This window comes from Otolemur garnettii, unplaced genomic scaffold (genome assembly GCF_000181295.1).
Source record: "Otolemur garnettii isolate 467f Iridium unplaced genomic scaffold, OtoGar3 scaffold00035, whole genome shotgun sequence".
In the NCBI taxonomy this organism is placed as follows: domain Eukaryota; kingdom Metazoa; phylum Chordata; class Mammalia; order Primates; family Galagidae; genus Otolemur; species Otolemur garnettii.
In genome coordinates this window covers 9,240,830-9,258,728 of record NW_003852430.1, presented here as the reverse complement: position 1 = coordinate 9,258,728, position 17,899 = coordinate 9,240,830, and the positions used below count along the sequence as shown (strand labels likewise).

General features: G+C 35.2%; 1 protein-coding gene and 1 non-coding gene across 2 annotated transcripts in view; one reads left to right on the top strand and one right to left on the bottom strand.

Moving 5' to 3' along the window:
- Positions 1–17,899, top strand: part of EYS (eyes shut homolog (Drosophila)) — a 1,547,934-nt gene that overhangs the window by 640,948 nt on the left and 889,087 nt on the right. The window lies entirely within an intron of this gene.
- LOC111725285 lies at positions 4,614–4,717 on the bottom strand. The gene has a single exon (XR_002773382.1). It is a non-coding gene; the product is annotated as a small nucleolar RNA U13 (small nucleolar RNA).

Here is a 17,899-nt window from a genome sequence, read left to right as displayed (position 1 = left end):
AAAAAAAAAAAAAAATATATTTTACTTCCCTGTGTTTTGGAACTTTAGGTATTACTCCTAATACTCTTATCTTTTGTCAGTTTTCCAAAAGTAATTTATCTCACCCTAGAACTAGAAATTAATATGAAGCTTAAAAATTTACACATCACATTTTAGTCTGTATCCCCTTGGTACTGTTTTTCAAACTCAGTTCCATCAACATACTTGCTATCTAAAAATTCTCCACAATAACATTCTTAATTGTATATTTTAATATTTATCAATATCCCTCCCAAAACATTTCCTGGTTATTTGGACTGTAAATATGTAATCAAGCCCTCACACAATACTATGCCTACATACACATTTATTTGTGTATCACATTTCAGCCTAGTGGCCTTCTGTTCATATCAGAAGTTCATGGAAGATAATTTGGACAGCGCTAGAGTCTATTTGGAAGTGAAGTCAAATTATATCCACCTGACCTTGTACCATAACAACATGAGTGAAAGTTTGATAGCAATTTGAATATAGAAAAATGTGAGAAAATTGAGTTGTTTTAAGGCAAAAGGGTATACAGACAGGCTGAGCTCAGCAGAACCTACAGGTGATGGCAAGATCACAGGAATGTTGTGAGTGGTGGTGTCATCCAAAAACAGTGTTGTGTACCACATAAAATGACTGTTAACTTAAACTTATTAGTTTTGTATTCCTGTGAGTACTATCTTAATATGTTTCTCTGGTCATATAATTCTATAAAGACTGTAAGTATATGGAGTTAATATAATGTTTTATTAAAGTTTATTCTTTTAAAATAATTCCGTGCAACATGGTAGAACATGAGAATGTTATTTCCCTTAAAATATGTCTCCAGCTTGAGAAGCCATGCCTTAGGTATTTGAAGCAATTAATTAGTTGTGAGTTCACGTTTTTGTATACACGTTTATTTTTAACAGAAAACAAGATGAAAAATGGTTGTTGGTGCTGCCAGCAATGAATTCATCACTAATTCAAAGTTGCAAATCCTCTTTTTCTCGATTTCCCCTTTGATTACACATTCCTGTTCAAAGAGCTGCTGAGATGTAGGTATAACTATTTTGCTTTTTATAGTAGATCCCTGTCCCGTCACAAAGTTCCTCTTACAATTTTGGAGTGCTTTCCTCAATTAATAAGAAGTTTAAAAAAAAACTTCTTGTTACATACACTTGATGTCCTTTATGTGTGAATGATGTAGTGCAGAAATTTCAGATGTTTGTGAACACCTAATATGTGTGTGCGGATTAATTTTAACAACATTTATCTACCAACTTTAAATTTATTGAACAGTATGTGTTTTTTATTCTTCTTTCTGTGTAACATTTGAAAGCTTAAAGACTCAGAAGGATTATGCACTTTTCGTGGCAATCGTACGATAAAATGGACGAGGTCCATTGTACAATAGAACCTCCATAGTTGACCACCTCCCTGCATTGATCACCTCTGTAAGTCGACCCAATTTTTATACAGCAGACATGCACCACATGTACCTTGCCATACAGTCTTGGTTCCTTACGTTGACCACCTCTGTATGTTGACCCTTATCAAAGTCCTTTGGATGGTCACGTTCCAGGAGTTCTTCTGTATTTCTTTTCTGCCTATTACGCAAAACAGTGAGCTTCAGTGAAAGGAGAATGGGAAAAGCTGTAATCCATCCAAAACCTCCTCAGGGTTTCATTTACAGTAAAGAAGAGAGACAACATAAAGAGAATACATAAAAAGTGATGTTTTCTGCATGTAAAAAACTTCATGTAAAGTATCATTCATACGGCAGCACCTGTGGCTCAAAAGAGTAGAGTGCCGGCCCCTTATGCCAGAGGTGGTGGGTTCAAACCCAGCCCCAACCAAAAAAAAAAAATAAATAATAATAAAATAAAATATTATTCATGATTTGCACATAAAATCTAAAATATAACCTAGACAGTGTTTTTAAATGTGTAGATATGGAATTTTCCACTCCATGGTCATTCTTTTATTGAGGAAAAAATAAAAAATTAAATAAAAAGACATTAAAAGCTTTTAGATAATGTACCATTTTACTCTTTCCTTGCCCTTCAAAAATACATCAATAGCAATTATATTTTTGAAATGATAACCCTTTCAGAGGTTAAGACTTATGTACCAGTAAGAAATAGTTAAGAAGAATATGTGAGCATGTTGGAATTTCCTTTGTCTATATTTGGCCTTAACGAAACTGAAGTAGGATGATTTTACACCATCGTTTAAAATGTACAGTAAAGGATCTATTGCAATTTATCTTGGTTTTAATGTTACAAAACCCATAGTAGAAAATCCCATTCCAAGTGTTCCTTCCTACTAGGCTTCTTTGCCATAAAAAAAGTCATAAGAAAATATTTATTATCTTCTTTACAGTATTTTATCAGGAGATTACTAATTGAGAGTTAGAGACAGCTATATTTTTCTTCTTTGTGTCTTATGATTGACATAACTTTGAATTTGTTATTCACATTTACTTTAGTCAGACTTTGAAAGCATAAATATTATATTTTAATACTCTTGAAATGGAGAAGTTTTAAAGGCCTTATTCTATTCTTTCCCATTTTCTGCTTGTTGGTGACCGCAAACACTTTGTGCCATTTCCTACTTTCCTTTTTCATTTTTACTTAAAACCTTTAAAACAGAATGAAAAGAAGACCTCCTTTAATCTCTTCGAGAAAATAAACATAAGAAAACTAGTGTGATGATACATGATTCATTGGCTTTTCTGGGTAAGAATTGGTTAGGTGTAGCCGTCTCATTAAAAAAAAGAAAAGAAAAGAAAAACAAACCAAATATCAAATGACAAGTTGCTTCTCACCAATAACTTAATTATAACAGAGATTTTTCACATTTCCCTAGCTTTGGGGCATTTATACATATATTATACAACTTTAGTATCCCTTTGGTTTTCCTTCTGTAGTTGTTGGATATGTGTCTATCAGATATTTTCTGGTATCTGTTATGTGCCCAGTTGTGTGCCAGAAATTAAGACCAAAAACAGAAAAACATACAAGAATGCCATAAAGAGCTTCTAGTCTTGGTGTCACAGATGAAGTGGCACAGAAAAGAAAATAGAAAAGTTAATACAATATGGATAATGATAATTTTGACTAAATAAAGAATACCGTGGAAGGATATACTGTATGAAACACAGAACCAGGACAAACATCTTGGTACAGGTTCCTGCAAAACTATGATATAAAAGTAAGATAATTTTGATGGAGAATTTGGTGCTGGAAGTCCAGTATGAAAGAAATTCTTACAAACTTATAGAGTGAAAGTACTCTTGATGGAATATGTTAGCTTGTGTGTATGTGAGAGAGAGAGAGAGAGCAAGTGTGCACACACAGGAATGCAGGCATGCACATGGTTGGTCCGATGTTGATATTCCTCTAGTTAGAAAAGGCAGAGCGATGGCTATTGGAAGGAATCCACGTACACAGAGTGGTAGCTCAGAGTCAGAATATAAAGCGTTTTGTGTGTATTGCTAATCAGTTTGGAAATTATTCTCAGAAATTAGAGAAATTGTTTAAAAGGTTTTAAGGAGCAGAATGAGTCATCCTCATATTTTAGGAAGTTAAGTACATTGTTGCCATTCTAGAATGAAATCATACAGGGCAAGATTGGAAATTAATTAAAGTCAAATGTGATAGTGGGTTGAAGTTAGATAATAGCATAGGAAATGGGGATGATCAGGCCGACGATGTCAAGCAGGAGGGATGAGTGAGAGACTAACAATTGCAATAATTTTTTAGGAGACATTTGGACATAGTAGAGTAAACACATATCTTTACCACCACGAATTTTACAGACACTACTGAAATAACTATTAAAAAGTATTTAGAAAACATAACCTCGTAAAGCAAAGAAACAAGGACAAGAAGTCACAAGGGGCCCGGCACCTTGGCTCACACCTGTAATCCCAGCACTCTGGGAGGCCAAGGCAGGTGAATTGCCTGAGCTCATGGATTCAAGACCAGCCTGAACAAGAGCGAGACCCCATCTCTAAAAATAGCTGGACGTTGTGGGGGGCACCTGTAGCCCAGCTACTTGGGAGGCTGAGGCAAGAGAATCACGTGAGCCCAAGTGATTTGAGGTTGCTGTGAGCTACGAAGCCATAGCACTCTACTGAGGATAGTGAGATTCTGTCTCAAAAAAAAAAAAAAAACCCTTCCAAAGATGAAGAACTGCAGCACTTGACCCACTGACGGCTGGGTTGCACCTGGAGCTGAAAGAGGAAGGCTCTTGAATATCTCAGTCAGAAGCATTTAGACACCTGGCTACGTTAGATTTCCCCCATGCAAGCACTGTTATGCCCTTTACCCCTGTTTCACCCCATATACACTCACATGAACACTTAGGCAGGACACTGAAAACTTTCCCTCAAGAAAGTCTAACAAGGCCGGGCGCCACTGCAATCCTAGCACTCTGGGAGACCGAGGCGGAGGATTGCTTGAGGTCAGATGGGTTCTTCTACATTTCCTAGGATGGTCTTAAATTCTTGGGTTCTAGCAATCCTCTGCCTAACCCTATCAAATAGCAGAGACTACAGGCATGTGCCGTCACACCCAGCTTAATTCAGCATTTTATTTTTTTCATGTCAGACGAGTAATGTGCTGATGTCCTACCAAGATTTGTGGGTGGCACATCTCACGCATGCGCAGGGAAACCCAATCATCATGCTTATGAACTACAAAAGGATCTGAATTCAGCATTTTAATAAATGTACAGGAACAAAGGAGAGCCTGGGTTTTCCCAAGTCAAGATGGGAAAAATGGCCCTGGATACAACTGATCTCGTAAAGGATGCACAGTCTATGGACTGAAGACCTACAATCACTTTATACACAAGAACTGAGTAGATTAATACTAAGAAAACTTTATATACAACCCAAGTGATAAGTATAGGTGGAAGGGAACTGGTTAAAAACAGTTGAAACCTCTAAAGCTAAATAGTTAACTCAACCAGTAATTATTGAGACTATGTGCCAGACTCTATCCTGGATCAGAGGATACAATAGCAAAGAGGATAAAAATTCCTTCCCTTGGGGAACTTAATCTACTAAGGAGGAAAGATAATGATCAAGATAACAAGAAGACTACATTATCTGTCTATAATACAATAATATTAATGTCTGTTCCCCTAATGAAGTGAAAAAAAGTTCTTAAAGTTGACCAAAAAAAAAAAAAAAAAGAATATTGCAATCCCAAATATTATATCTCAAATACTCAGATAATTTGGGATACAGAGAAAGGAGAATTTATAGGAAATAGAACTTATATTCTTTGATATGGAGTATATAAAACTACTACATTAAGCATTTAACTTAAGAATTAAGAAAATAACAGTTATTCTAAAGTCATTAAAAGGAAGAAAATAAAAATAATGAACAATAAGAGTAGAAATTGACTAGAAAACAAAAAAAGAACAAAATGATTTAGCAATATGGCCATAAGAGACCACAAATAATATTAAGAATGGTAAAAGCAACTTAAGTATTGACAAAAACAATATTAAATGCATATAATAATTATCTCCAAATACAACCTTATTAGGATTAAAATTTGTACATGAACTCTGTAATGAATATATGATACTCTTATCCTCTGGAGAACTTTTTAAAATGATAGTGTGTTTAAATTTTTATTTGAAAATGATTTGTTTTTCTAAAGACATTTTGCCTTGAAAATAATTTTCAGGGTGGGGTTATATCAGTCGAAGTAAAGAAACTTTTTTTAATTGTTTTTTTTTTTTTTTTAAATTTCAGATCAATATGAGGGCACAAACGTTTAGGTTACATTGTTTTCGATTCTAAGGTAAAGTTCAAGTTAAAGTTGAGCCCTTCACCAGGGGCTAGCTGAATTCCCTCTCATCATTCACATTAGGTGAGATCCCGCCAGTCGCCCTTCCTCATTCCTCCTCCCCTGCCCCTGGCTAGGCCATGCCTGTGTTTTTCTTTCATGGGGACATGTAGTTGTTTATATATTGGTTTCATATTAGTATTGAGTATACTGGATATTTTTTCTTCTCCATTCTTGAGATATTTTACTAAGAAGAATGTGTAGTAAACACATTCAACTCTATCCAGGGAACCCCAAAAGATGTAAATTCTCCATCTTTCTCACGGCTATACTCCACTGTGTACATACACCACAGTTTCTTAATCCGTTCATGGGTAATGGGCACTTGAGTTGCTTCCATGCCTTGGAAATTGTGACTTGAGCTGTAATAAACATCTACGTGCAAATGTTCTTATATAAGATGATTTTTGTTATTCTGGGTAGATACTTAGTAATGGTATTGTGGGATCAAATGGAAGGTCAACTTTCAGTTCTTTGAGAATTCTCTATCCTTCTCTCCACAGAAAAGTATATTATATATAGTAAGTGTAATATATACAGCATATTATATATATACACAGTAAGTATATTATATACAATAAGTATATCCATTATATTAGTTATCAATCCTACCAGCAGTGAAAAGTACTCCCTTCTCACACATTCATGCCAGAATCTGCCAATTCAGCACTTTTTGATGTGGGCTGTGTTCACTGGGATTAGGTGATATCTCAGGGTGGTTTTGAATTGCATTTCTCTGATGATTGGGGATAGTGAGCATTTTTTCGCCATTCAACTGTCATCTTCAGAGAAGTTTCTGTTCAAGTGTCTTGCCCACTTAAAAATCGAGTTGTTTGCTCTTTTCTTGTTTGAGTTCTCTGTAAATTCTAGTTATCAGCCCTTTGTCAGATTCATAGCATGCAAATATCTTCTCCCAATCTGACAGCTGTCTATGATACCATTAGATGTGCCAGAGCTTTCTTAGCTTGATCATGTTCCATTCATTCATTTTTGGCATTGCTGCAATTGTCGAGGGGCCTTCTTCTTAAATCCTTTCCCAGGCCAATTTGGTCAGGTGTTTTCGCCACAGTCTATTCTAGAAATTTTATTGTTTCATATCTTAAATTTAAATCTTTTATCCAGTAAGGATCAATTTTTACCAATGGTAAGAAGTGCGAGTCCAGTTTTTGTCTTTCTTAAGTAGAGAAGAAGTATAGAAATTCAGATCTACCTTTGGTAGATTTAAGAGTGGAATGGTAAAACAATTTTGGATTATTAAATTTTAAATAATCCAAAATTTGCTGATAGCAAACATTTAATGACTCTGACAGAAGGCCAAAGTCTTGGCTAGAAAACTCCAAAATTTCTTTTCAGCATAGTCATTGACTGCATATTGATGCATAGCCATTGAACAATTGAATTCTGATCCCTTCTCATTTACAATAAACACATTTTACAATTTGTACTTATGAATCAGCACAGTGTGTTTAATAATTTTAGATATACACTGGTGACATAGAAAAACAGAAATATAACTTCACCTGAAGTTGTAAAAATTAATTTCCTTTCAGTGCATAATGAAGATCAATTCCCCCTCATCCACTGGTATAGGGCATAAGACCCCCGTAGATACCTAAAACCGTGGATAGTGCCAAACTCTCTCTGTATATACTATGTCTTTTTCATACAAACATACTTATTGTAAAGTTTAATTTATAGAATAACAATAGTAATAGAGTAATTATAACAATATACTGTAATAAATGTAAAATAAAGATTACTTGAACATAAGTACTGTACTACAGTGACCAAGATGGCTCTATATGACTTAAAGGTGAGTTTACACTCCCAGGGGTCCAACACATGGCCCCCCGATTGCATGTGGATTATGTGAGGACTTTTTTAACTGTGATGGTGGATACGAAAATTATGCATAGACTTTTTTTTTGTTTTTTGGTTTGGATCATAAGCCTTCATTAGTGTTTGTGTATTTAATGTGAGACAACCCTTCTTCTTCCAGTGTGGCGTGGAGAAGCCAAAAGTTTGGAAACCGCTGGGGGGTTCAAGGAACAAAGCAACAATTCATGTGCCAGCTGGTAAAAAGCACAAAAATGTGGAAATTTCATCACACTACTCAGAGCAGTGTGCAATTTAAAAGTTATCAATGCATATTTCTGGAATTTTTTAATTTCATGTTTTCAGACTATGGTTTGACTATAGATAGCCAAACTGCAGATAAAAAGAGACGACTATAATGTACGTTTATCATAAATATGAAAAATACTAGTGGGTGACAATGAACCCCTAATATGTTACTTAATGGTGAACAAAAGACATACAACTGAGAACTGTCCCGTTGTCACACCTTCACACCTGTTCTTTCACAGATATAATATACTGACATTTATTTCATCTTAAGAATTACTAAATTTGTATGTATAAATTCGGAGACAGACCTAATAAATTGAAAGTTAAGAAAAGCAATTATCTGACACTATCTTATGCTGTTCGGTTTTAAGAATCAAAACTTTTGTAAATATGCTTTAGTCTATAGGTAAAGAAAAGCTTCACTCTATAGAGTCACAGAATGTCAGTCCCTAAAAGAGGGGCAGTATTTGAGAGACGTTTCTGTGCCCATTGTGCCAGCTAAATTTTAATTAAAATTCGTGAAAGTTTTGTTGTTCCTGCTCCACGACCCTAAATAGACTATTGATTATTTCTGTGAGCAAGCTGAAAGCAAGACACATTTATTTCCTCTAAAACTGAGTTTCAGTGTTCCGAAAGGCTCAGTGTTATCATCCACTGCAGGCAGCAAATTTGTAATCTCCATTTAATTGCATTTAAGAATTCTCCCAAGTGACAAATATGGAGCATAAACACCAATGATAATACATTTTATTTCCACAAAATCCTTATTAAAATACATGTCTCTAATAACAACAGGCCAGAGACATGGACCATCTAATAACATACGAATATGATTCTTAGTTTCTCCAAGAGACTTTGTAAACACAAAATATTACAGATTCTTAAAACTAGGCAGTCAACAAGGCAAACCATCAATTTACTGGTGAATATATTGAGGCCAAAAGAAGTCAAGTGACACAACCGGGAAGGAGATGACTAGATTTCCTGATGGAATCAATTTCCTGTCCACTCTACCGTAGTTAGTATGCTCAACGATCTGATATGTTTATGAGATGAAACATGATATATATTTATATTATATTGGAAATTCGGTTTCTCACATGGTTGTGAAACAGTTTTATAGCAGCCTTATTTTTATTTTAATTTACGTTCCCTGATGACTTCGCACATGGGGAAATCATTGGGAAATCATGGACTTATAGCTTGTTTTCCAACAGAGAAAAGAAGGCCAGGGGAAGGTCAAAAACCTGGCTGCAATCTGCAACCAACAGAAATTATCATGACTGATAGGACTCGCAAAGGCTGTTTATTCCTATCTGGATTTGTTGTGGTTGTGGCCTCATAAATGTTTATATATCTTATAGGAAGTTTGAAACAATTATTAAGCATAGTGATTCTTAACCTTGGCTGCCTAGTAGAATCATGAGAAACTTTAAAAAGAAAATAAGAACTTCAGTTCCTATCTCAGAAATTCTCATTCATTGGGTCTGAGATGAGGATAAGAATATCCATATGAAAAGTACTTGCAATATTTGAGAAATGTGTATTATAAAAATTATTCATTATTTACCTAATTTTCAAATTTAGTTGGGTCTTCTCTATTTTATTTGCTAGTAACTTTTCCCATATAACTGACAAGTGGGCTAATGTCTAGAGTCTGAGTATCAGTCCACAGGGGGCAGGTTGTTTTTTTTATTTCTTGATTTTTCAGCTTAGGTTGTTATTTGAGAAATAATTTCATGTTGATGCCTTTACTTATGAATTTATCCTTAGAAAATAACTCCAAAACATTGGTTAAAGGAAGTCATAAAACCTGAATTCCTTCTTTATTCTATTTTAGAAAAGAACATTTTTATCAAGACAATAATTTTTTATAAATTTCAGAGTCTTCTCTTGAACCATAGAATTTCAGATATCCCTAGATTGAATGTTTAAAGTGAAATCATAATAAATACCCAATTTAGTTTCTTGTTTATGCTACTTTTATAAAATGAATTTAGGAATTGTCCTATTTTGATGCCCTAGTCCTGTTAAAATTATTGACTTTATTAATTTATTTCTACTAATTTTCTAAATGAGATTTTTTTTAACTTTAATGAACATAATTCTTTTTTGGTTTTAAGAAATGTGCCTAAGGCTATGGATGTTGGTTTTTGACACATTATGTTCATTGTAATATTATGTTTAACCTAAAAAAAAAATTACATAATGATCATTGAAGCAATTAATTTAAAGGTGTATGCAGTAAGAGAAAGTCTTTTATACTCTTATTTCCCAGAGATAACTATTTGTGACAGTGCTACCTTCTCAGTTGTTTCCAGTATGGACCAGTATACATTGCTAAGAAGAACCCCAAATAAATAAGCAAACAAACAAACCCCAGAGCATTATACATAAGTCCCTGCAGTTTTTTCACCCATTTGTTGGGTATTTGTTTTTTTCTCTATGTTGTTTCACATTTTTAGTTTTACGTTTTCATCTCTATTTTCTCATATTTTTTATATTTCGTTTGACATGGTTATTACATCACATCACGTCTCATCTTCCATTTTCATTGATCTTTCTCTTCATGTCTGGCTTTCTCCACCTCCATACTGGTCTCCATGAGAGCACTTTCTTCACAGACTTATGAACTGTTATTATTATTTTTTAATTTCTGCCCATGAAGAATCCAACCCCAGACACCTCTTTGCACACTTACTACCTCAATTAGCTTTCACACATATCCTCTTCTGCAGATCTCTTGCCTTGATTCACATCTTCATGTCCTCTTAGAACTATTCAATAGCTTTTTAACTAATATAGGTCCTATCTTCTAGCAAGCCAATTCTTCTTTTATGGGAGAGGCTCTACCTGATTTGTATTTTATTTTTTAAAAAAATGGAATGGTAACTAAATCCCCTATTTAGAAACCTTAAATGGTTCCTAATTTTCTGTAGATCAAGTATAAAGTCTTACTCAGGTCTATTTCTAATATTCCATCCTTGCTTTTAGCCATTCACTATCCAATATACTGAATTTTCAGTCAGGTCACAACAATTTCAGTTTCTGGAACTATCAAAACCTTCAGATTTCTTTATCTTTTCACTGTTTTTTTCCTGAGTTGTATAAGATGAACGTACAGCCATAGCTTAGGTCGCTGTGCTCCTTGAGGGGCAGGGAATTATTTCCTTTTGACACAGAGATAGGCTAGATCAATCCAAGGCTTTCAATTACAAATGTGGTGGCTTTTCCAGGGGTTCCCAACCTGCAGGTTGTAGGCAAATTACGTGGGAACTGTTTTATCCATGGTGTCAATATTGCAAAAAGTGTATACTTCACGGAGCTTCTCCTTTGCTCACCAGCTGTCGTTGGATTCTAATGTACAACAGAAAAGAAAGAAGGTTGGACACCTCTAGTAGGACTTCCAGTACTATGTGGAATAGAAGTGGTGACAGTAGGCACCCTTGTCTTGCTCCATTTCTGAAGGGGAATGCACTCACCTTTTCTCATTCAGTATGATGTTGGCTGTGGTTTTACTTTTATAATTTTGAGATATGTTCCTTCTATGCCTAGTTTGCTAAGAGTTTTTATTACGAAAGGTGCTGGAAAGCAGCACGAAGCTGTCTGAGCTGTAATCCCCCAGACGTGGGGAGAGCTGAGTGATAAAGGAATAGGAGAAGAAAATTCTCAAGGGCAAATGGTCTTCCCCCGTTGTCTGTAACACCCCAGCAAATGTTTTGGGCTGCTTTCATTTTGTCCCAGCAGAACCTGAAGACCAAGCTTTTATAGATTGGGGGGGGGGGGTTGGCGAGAGACAAGTTAAATGTTACCAAATTTGGAAGCTTAATTCCAATGTGACTCCTTTCCTTTTCTCTTGATGAATGTTAATACTCTCAACTTCAAAACAAGAAATAAGACCAGTACAAGAAGATTCAGACAGTTGCCAGCAAAGACAAAATAAATTCTTCATTAACTGTAAAGGCATATTAGCACCCCTTCAAGTTCTTCTAGCGTCTGGGGCATAGGTAAATTAAACATCCTGGATTCTCAGCAGCTGTGAGAATTTAGTTATGCATTGCTATGAGATGCTTCTAACAATCTCTTTGTAAAAGGAACAGATTAAATCAACTAGTTAATTTAAAAGGGAAGCATATCCTTAGTTATTTAATTGGGTTGGAATCTCATTGAAACTTAAAACATTACCCTTAAACATTCATATTCACGACCAATTCTCTCTTTAATATTGTCTACTGGTATTGGACGGTTGTCTACTGGTAAGTGCACAGTTCATGGGTAAACTGATTTTCTAAGATTTTGAAATTATTTTCAAATTCATTGGAGTTTCCTCAGATTAAGATAGTTGTGTTGTTGTTGTTGTTACTGTTGTTCAACTCTAGGATTGAAGAAAAAAAGATGATGAAAATTGGAGCACGAATATTATTTCCCCAGAATACCTCATATGTGTTACAGGCATTCTACTACTTATAGTTTATAGTGCTCATTACTTGCAACCTTTGTGGCAAAGCTTTTACTTAGAAGGAACAACTTTGCTGTGATCTCATTAGGAAACTAATCAATATATTAACAATAAAGCCAGTACAAAACCCATTTAAGAAAAGCCCAGAACCTGTTCATTATTTCTCTGTCAGAGAGTGATATTTAAAGCACTATAAACACAGCAAAATAAGAAGCTCACAGCCTTCAGGACCTCGTGTTTCTTTATCCTTTTAGGTACCACTTATTTCTTTGGTTTATTTAATAACTTTACTGAATTCAACATTCTGACACTATGTTCACCACCATATTAGGGCCATGGGACTCTCAAGGCTTTGAGTGTCTAAGGTTAAAGAAGAAGAACTGAAATCATGTTAAGCCAGAGATCCACTTAATACAGCACTCTGCCTCACCTGTTTCAGAACACAATCCACTATGTAATCAGGTACCATCTGAAGGCTACGAGGGATCCTGATGACAGTAATGTTTCTGTCAGACTCAGTCTAGCTAATGAAGCACAGGAAGAAATTACGGCAAGTGTAAACCGTTTTAGCTTATAATGCCAACCTGACAGTGTGGGAAGTGGCATTAATTTGCTAAGCTCCAAAACGACATATGCTTACTAGTATATCTACATTTTTATTTGAAAAACATGTTAAAGTCTAGTACTGTGATGTGTGGTCATAGTTTAGAACAGTCCCACTTTAAATATACTGCATCCAGTCAGCCTTGGTATTTCGGTAACTTTATATAATTACATAGAAAGAGCCATCGTCAGCAAAGAACTGGATATAATTTCTCCTTAAAGAATGGACAGCCTTCCAGATAGCCAGAGAAGATATTTAAATAGAATATGAAGGGTTGCATTTTTCCTGGCTATGTTTTAAAAATGGCTCCCGATATAACCTGTATCACAATGAAGAATCTTTGTGTGGTGGTACAGATTGGGATAAACTCTCTGCTTCTGTCAGGATATCTTTTATGATGTAAATAGGTACCCTATAGCTATTTCCAGAGTAATTTAAAACTCATCCTATGAAACTTCATAAGCCGGGGAAATAGGAAAAGCATATCTGGCCAGAAAAAACAGGTTTGCTCGATCTGCTCAAGCAATGAATTTTTAAAAGCTTTGCCTAAAACAACAGAGGATGTCAATTGGCAGTATCAGCCCACATACGAGCTCTCAAACGCACTCTTTCTAAGCCCAGGCAGCTGGGTGATTTGTAAGATATTTGATTTTTAGTTTTTCAGCAGCCCATTTTGATTTAGTGCTTTCTGCATTTTTATAGACAACAGCGATCCTACAGCAGCTCTGCTGTGCTGATAAGCGTTGCCAGTTGATAACAGTAAGGGGTGTGGAGAGCTTGGACCTGATGCAGATGCTGTTTTAAAACATCATCACTACTCAGAGGTTAGTCTCAGAGGAAACAAAGCAAAACGTAACCAGCAGCTATGTTTTCTAATTTTGATTTTTTTTTATTTTTTTAAAAAGCAAAACAATTTTACGAAGGTAAAGCTCACATTGTTAATATGTGGTAAGGTTAAAATGAGAGAAAAACTTGACATAAATCTGAAACCTTAAAAGTATTTACATTTTTCTAATGAAGTCTAAAAATATTATGAGAAATTTAAGAACATGTTTTATTCATAGAAAGATGGGTCTTTGAAGCAAATTAAAACACAAGTATTATGAAAGATTTTTTTGTCTTACCTAATTCTTTTGTAACCTAATTCTTTGTACCTTCAAAGAACCCCAAACAATAAAAAATTTGGATTTTTTTAAATTAGATATACTGCTTACTCCTCGATACTTACCTCTTGCTCTATATACTTGTAATGTTTAGGACTGCAGTACTGGGAAGTTTTATAGTATATAAAATATATAGTATACATTGCCCACACATAAATACTGTAGTCCTGAATTTCAACTACTAAGAGTTGAAACCTGCAACTAAGCCTTCAAACCTTAAGAAGGTTTTGTGGCCTTGGGGAAAATCCAGTATGTGGAGTGCAGGTATGAGGGAGAGGAGAGGATTAACATGAAACATTTGAGATAGTCTTTTCTTAGGTTGTCTTTAATCTTCCTAATAGCAACTTAATATATATTTCTTAATGTCTATTTTATAAAAGAAAATCCTGAAGCTCAAAATTGAATAACTTTCCCAGGGTATTACAGGCACCCGCCACAAGGTCTGGTTAGTTTTTTTCTGTTTTTAGTAGAGACAGAGTCTTGCTCTGGCTCAGGCTGGTCTAAAAGTCCTAAATTCAAGGGGTCCTCCTGCCTGGGCTTCCCAGAGTGCTACGATTACAGGTGTGAGGCACTATGTCATCCCTTTTCAGGGTGGTTCAGCTTTAGGTAGAAGTGTTGGGGTTTGAATTAAGGTCTTTCTTACATCCTGTTGCCTCAGGATAATTTTATTGAGATAAAACCAACTCCAAAATTGACCATGTGAGTAGCCTTGATCAAAGGAAAACAACTGACATAATGATTGGATGTGGCTTTGTAGGGAGAAGCTGAAATAAATATATCTGGGTTGAAGGAGTCTGTCACATGACGGTGCAGGCCACACTTATCATGTCTATTTGTTGTTAAATTAAACTTGACAGAATTTTATAAATTTTATTTTGAATGTCTTTAGATAGTCATTAGATTTTCAGTACTTGCCATTCCTGGCCATCTTAGCCCGCTGTTTATATACTGTGTGATGGACATCTCTGGGCATTTGAGTTTACTTCCTTATATACAGTCTATTTACTTATAGGATAGACTCTAGAAATACCTTTCCCTGGTGCCAAAACTAGTCTGTGAGGTAAATATTCAATAGTTTCACATGCCAGTATTTTCATAGCACTCTAATTTAGTGTCAGGTGTACTAGAAAGAAGTACAACGGCCAGGTGTCAGATAAAGGCAAGATCTAAGACAAAGGGTCATAAATTTGCCAAAGGAGATAGTCACAGAGATAGATGGGCCCTAAATTTAGCCTCAGAAAAGTTGATTTTATGGTAGGAAGTTTGAAAAGAAGGTGAGAAACGTGAGGCCTTCATCTGATAGGCCAGGTTAGAGCTGACTGAGATTTAAGGGGCAGGCACATGTTATCAGGAGATTGAATTTTAGAAATTGTAATTCATACGTGACAGACTAAGATTCAAGGATGTAAAACAAAGCCCCTGCAGTGGGTGTTAAATAACTAAGGTAGAAATCAGGATGGAACTCCAGCTCCTGGGCCACTGGCGTGGGGAGGGGGAATGATGAACTAGTGCTGAAGTTAGAACATTCTAGTGAGGAGACGCGGCTTTTCTTCTCTTTGTCAGATGTGATTCGACATTGAGTGGAGATAAATCTACAAGTTAACCTTAACTAACATCAGTCACAAACCTAGGACTATGGGTTCGGGTAAACATCTTTCTGCTCTTTGCCCTTACCATTTCCCATCAAAGAAAAAGGGATTATATGGAAAGATAAAAAGGGACAAGTTGACAATTGAACTGTAGTGTTCTGACTCTCTCTTCCAAAATTAACCCTGGAGAAAGCCTAGAGGTGTAAGTAGGATTCTTTGGGTGAAATTCTACAATTTTTGCCTAATCAATGTTCTGGGTTTTTTTATTAATAAATCAAAAGGTATAAGGATGAATAATAATAAAGGATAATTTAGAAGAGCTTGCTAGAAGTTGGATTCAGATAATAAACTGGGGATATTAGAAAAAAAAACATATTTGCATCCATTTCTAAATTAAATTATTTGAAAATTAATGACTGTTTTTGTGCCAGTATCATGCTGTTTTGATTACTACAACTTTGTAACATAGCTTGAAGTATGGCACAGTGCTGCCTTCCACTTTGTTATTATGTAAAGTTGCATTGGCTATTTGGGGGTCTTATCTGGTTGCAAAAGAAGCATAGAACTATTTTTTCTACATTGGCAAAAAATGGCGTTAGTGAAACATAGACCTATGTGTCAGAACAGAGACCCCAGACATGAAATCATCCTTAGATTCTCATCTGATTTTTGAGAATCTTGATAAAAACATATGCTAGGGGAAAAAAGTTCTTGTTCAATAAATGGTGCTGGGAAAACTGGATAGCCATGTGTGAAAGACTAAAAAAGGATCTTCTGCACCTCTCACCACTCACAAAAACTACCTCAAGATGGATAAAAGACTTAAACCTAAGGCCAGGAACAGTAGAGTCTTAGAAGAAAATGTTGGAAACACTTAATAGATACTGGCGTAGGCAAAGACTTCATGAAGACTTCACAAAGAAATCACAACAATAACAAAAGTACATAAATGGGTCCTGAACAAATTAAAAATCTTTGGAAAAACAAGGATACAATCAAAAAAACAAATAGACTACCCAGAACGGGAGAATATATTCACATGTGATAGAGGTGACAAATGATTGATAACAAGAATCTCCAAATAACACAAGCAAGTTATTAAGAACCAACCTCCCAACCACCTTAAAAAATGGACAAAAATATGAACAGAAACTTTTCAAAGGAAGATATACTAATGACCAATAAACTCATGGGAAAAAAAGTGCCCAACATCTCTAGTAATTAGGGAAATGTAAATCAAAATAGCAATATGACGTTTACCTAACTCCAAGGAGAATGGCTCACAATAAAAAGTCTCAAAACAACAGATGCTGACCTGGATGCACAGAGAAAGGAAATCTTATACAAAACTCATGCAACCACTGTGGAAAAATTGTATTTAGAATTTGAAATAGAACTACTGTTTGATCCAGCAATTCCACTGCTTGGTGTACACTCAAAGATATATAAGACAGCTGCACTCAAATGTTTATAACAGCTCAGTTCACAATTGCAAAGAGGTGGAAACAAGCCAAATGCCAACCAGTACATGAATGGATTAATAAAACATGGTATAGAGTACTACTCGGCCATTAAAAAATGGTGATCCTTTATGACAAACTGCATGGAAGTGGAAACTATTCTAAGTGAAACATCACAATTTGGAAATTTGGAGTCATTTGAAATGCGATATATTATACCCCTCCTGTGCAGGGATGAATTTAGTGACTTCAGTAATTATGCATTTCTGAGCATGTGCAAAATCTAGTCTAAGAAAACGTCTGCATCTTAGAAGGAATTATCCTATCATCCTATAAAGGATAATGTTACTGGTATTGGTAGGCTCTAATGTCACTGACTTCAACATTTTTTAATGTTTCATACAAACAAAAAGTTCCGTTTATAAATGCAAAAGCTGATTTGAGGGTTCCTTTGGGAATGCTCCTACTAGTAATCAATCATTTAGAGATATCATTTATTTTCCAATAGCATTTTGAATCTGATTATGAGGTTGCACACCTTCGAAGTCTTCCCACTCCTGCAATAATGCAGCATCTGGTTTTGAAGATTGAATTTGAAAGAAATTTACTGAAACAATGGAT